At 39.4% G+C, this 4,337-nt stretch overlaps 1 pseudogene; it reads right to left on the reverse strand.

Moving 5' to 3' along the window:
- Nucleotides 1–1,997: 1,997 nt before the first annotated feature.
- On the reverse strand, nucleotides 1,998–3,099 carry LOC122070032 (annotated as a pseudogene).
- Between the last annotated feature and the right edge of the window lie 1,238 nt (nucleotides 3,100–4,337).

The following is a 4,337-nucleotide window of genomic DNA, read 5'->3' on the forward strand; positions in this document are numbered from 1 at the left end:
TACCAAGATGGAAATGTGAACATTGGTGGAAATAATTTTATTTCTAATTTCTACTCCAACTCAATTAGAAGCATTAATTTGCTTCTGCCTTTAATGGAGTGAATCAGTACATTTAAAAGAGAATCTATGAAGGACCAAATCCTTGTTCAATCAAAAACCTCTATAGCTGCAGAGTAGCATCTTCCCTGTATCAGCCTTTTTAAGATTTCCGCTTCTGATGGGGCACAGTGCTAATGAGGCAGGTGAATTCTAACATAAGTTCCCAAGTAGCATACATGCAATTGCAAGGTTTTCATCTTTGCATAGTCATTCTAAACCTTTATCGCTGAATTTTGATACCTGAGCTCCTAGTGATACTAATATTAGATGTGACTTATCACTGAATTTTGATACCTGAGCTCCTAGTGATACTAATATTAGATGTGACTTATCACTGAATTTTGTAGTGATACTAATATTAGATGTGATTGATAAGTTTCTATATGAAAAATACCTCATAACCTTAAAAGAGGGGTGGGCCTTAGTGCAATGGTAAGGTTGCTCTATTGCGACCTAAGGTTGCATACATTATGATCTCAGATCCTATAGTGATGGGAGCCTCGTGCATTGGATGCACACTTTTTATCAAGAATACCTTATAGAGATCTATATCTCTCAACAAGCTGATTAGTGGCAGCTAATGACTGCTATGATGCTTTCCTAATTAGACTTCATACCTCAAAGAATTCAATGGATCTAGTTATGCTTGCTTATGTCAATTTACCATAATATTTTGATGTGCACTCGGGATTCCATAATGGATCTAGTTATGCTTGCTTATGTCAATTTAGAATGCCATAGTGCCAACTTTGTTGGCTCTCTCTCTCTCTCTCTCTCACACACACACACACACACACAATGATTATTCCAATTCTTTAGTTTTTGTCATTGTTTAAGCTTGTGAATATGTAGTTCCCTCTTTTATTATGTACTCCATATGTATCTGAATTTCAGATTCAAATAAATATCTAGTTTTCTCATGTTGGTCCCTTTTATATTGATTGCCTCGTACACAAATCGCTGAAAGTTGGAAGGTCTATTGGCATTTAGGCTGTAGATAGATGAGGCGAGCAGCAAGAGAGATCGAGGTAGGTGGGGGGTAGGAGTAAGTTAGGGCAGAAAGAAAATCGGTGGTGTACAAAGATACGATGAAGGGATAGTTAGGGGAGGACAGAAAATCTAGGCGTGTATTATGTTTCAGGGTTGAAGGTTTGAGATAGAGGAGCAGAAGAGGCAGGGGGAGATCAAAGATTTGGAAAGAGGGGTCGTGAGAGGATCAAGAGAGCTTAAGGAGAGTTTGAGGATTGGGATAGTGAGGGGTCGAGAGGGAACAATTGTACTACTTCAGCCCGATTCATTTTTAGCCTTCCCTCATTGAACTTTACATTATTAGATAGTTATCCAAATTCCAATGTATCTAACAACTATGCCGTGAGAGTGTTGGTAGCTAACTGGACATTCCACATTGTTGTTTAGCTTTACTTTTAGAGTGACTGTACAAGATTGTTGATTTTTTTTGCTTCATGTTAATTCTACTACTATTTTTTCTATTTATTACTCATTTTCAATACGCATCTGGTACTTAGAGATATTGAAAGTCCACTCGTTATATTTATTATTTTGAATTATCAGATGTGCGCTAAAATGTCACAATGGTTGTCCCAAACTTAGTCATGTTGCTTCTGGGATGATATTTAATCATCTGTTCCACTGCTTGGAGGATTATTAAATAAATCAAGTAATAATAAAGATTTGGGAAAAAATTATTGTAATGGTTGTATTTTGGAAGCTAGGAGTCAACCTAATTATGTATAGAATTGTGAATGCATAATTCACAGTTTTTTCCCCATAAAATGCATAAGTCATAGTTGATTGCCTTTTCGTTCATTGGCACAATGCCATTTGGTTTGACTGATGAATAAGTCCTATTTTGGATAATTATGGTTCAATTAATATTTTATCATTCCCCTCTGAGGGCATACCATACTAGCTCTAGAGATTATTGTGTACTTATTTCTGGTCTCCCCACCCCCCTCCTAATTGCAGTTTCGTGAAGGAGGATGAAAGTTCCATTTAATATAGGAAAATTTACTGCGCCATCCCCTGGAGAATGCCACAATTATAAGACCACCCCCTCTGTTTCACCAAATTATACTCAGACCCCTTACCATTAGTCACGGTTAAGTGTCGACTTAAAATGACCATTATACCCTTACCATCCTTCAATGATCTGACGTCTCTCAGAGCTCCCTTCCACTTCTTCGTACCTCATCTCGTTTTTTGTTTGACTTTGTGCCATTCCTTCTCATAGTTCTTGGCTTATCCCCAGTAGTAGTAGCATCTTTCCGTTGCTGGGCTTACTGACATCATCATTCTCCCTCATTGATAGAGAAATCTGTCCAGTCTCAGTATTTGCTTCTACCAACCTCATCTTCACCTCTTTGTCCTATGGAGACAACGCTTCCAACATCCTTAACAAAATTATCACTCAACCTAGAAACATGTACCAACCCATCTGTGAAAGCTCCAAAGTCAACAAAAGCACTAAATGGCTGGATTGATTTTACTTGCCCCGTAAAAGGTGCACCAGGAACCAAATCCTCATCCTTCACAGGTGGCATCTCACTGTTCCTAGCTGGTCCTGAGCATTTTGATTTAACAGTTGGAGTAGCACTGGCATTGGCACTGGCACTCAAGTAAGGTGTTTCACTTGTCTCCTAAGCATTAGATTCAACTTCAGAAATGCCATCAACATCTTCACCTGCAACGGCAGGATCCAACTCCTCTACTGCTAATTCAGTCCCTGTGGTTGCAAAGTTATACAATCTCGACCCATGTACAAAGAAACCAGTTTTGTATCTGGGGAATATGCCCACTGATTCTGACAAAGGTACAAAAGGCTTTTGCAAAGGTAATTTTTGTTTTGTGGTTTTCCTCAAAGAATTGCTGCAGTCAAAACAGATCTGGTGTTTCTCTCAAGGTCTTTGTATAGCTCCCGGTTTGGTTCCGCACCGCCGAGGGTTCGATATTGTATAAAATAGGCAGAATGACCTGATCCATTGTGTTTTTGCATTTAAAGATCTTAGTGATCTCAATGAGACACCATTTACTGGAAGCATAATTCTCCAAGAAAATGGGGATAGAGATTCTCAATCGCAGTGATTAGCTCTGGCCCAATCTTCTTTCTCGTTGGGAGTTCTTCGTGGTCTCTGAAAGTGTTAACCCCAGCATCAATCCAGGCATGGTAGAGGTGATGGTGAAGTTGGTGCGAGTGTCTTCTCCATGAAAGCTCAAGAACACTTCATAACTCGAACTTGAAGAAGACGAAGAAGAGGCAAAACCGGCATTCTTGGACACTGCCATTGGGATTCAACAACTTCTTAGAAGCTATTACTTTTGGGTTGCAGAGCGGAAGAGACTGAGCTTGATTACTTGCACTCTTATATGCAAGTTGTTTCGCCCGGTTGCCGTGAGGTCTTGCAGGTCGCCGTTCGTTGCTGATGTCGCTGCCGCTGTAATGAACAATCACCGGATGAGGTCCTGTAGGTCGTCGTCCGCCGCTGCTGCTGCAATGAACGATCGCCGGTGGTCCAACAGTGGCGATTTGAGAGCAAGGTAACCTATTGATTTGGGTAAAGAAATATTAAGTACTTCGTATTTAAGAAGGGCATTTTGGTATTTAAAATAAAATATGATTACTGACATCAGAAAATAAGGTATATTCCTTAATAGTGACTGACAGTTGGGGGTTTGAGTATAATTTGGTGAAACAGAGGGGGGGTGGTCTTATAATTGTGGCATTCTCCATGGGTGGGGCGGTAAATTTCCCTTTAATATATTATTGTATATACATCTTAATGTCTCCTATGCTTCTTTTATTGCTTGACCTGAGCTAAATTTCAATTGCATTAATGTTTATTAGGAGGTTAGGTGAAATATTTTAGTCAAATTGCTGAATAAGTATGGAAAGAAATTGTCCTTGAAAGTTCAGTGGCAACCTTTCTATGACACACTAATACATACACGTTTCACAAGGTGGACTCTCATTTTTAAATGTTCCATACACATTGATACATACATACTAGTGCAGGGGGCCCATGCAACCTGGCAGCGATCTCTTGTCCATTAAAATATAACCGTTAGAAAGACGGGTATTCTGAATTAAAACCTTCATATGCTCTGTGATGCGATCTCAGGTTGTCTTTCTCATCTCAGGGTCTCTACAATTCCTTGGCTTTCTGTCACATACAAAGCTTCGGTGAATTCCAAAATTACATATGGCACTGTTCACTCATTCA

This window comes from Macadamia integrifolia, unplaced genomic scaffold, assembly GCF_013358625.1.
Source record: "Macadamia integrifolia cultivar HAES 741 unplaced genomic scaffold, SCU_Mint_v3 scaffold810, whole genome shotgun sequence".
Classification (NCBI taxonomy): domain Eukaryota; kingdom Viridiplantae; phylum Streptophyta; class Magnoliopsida; order Proteales; family Proteaceae; genus Macadamia; species Macadamia integrifolia.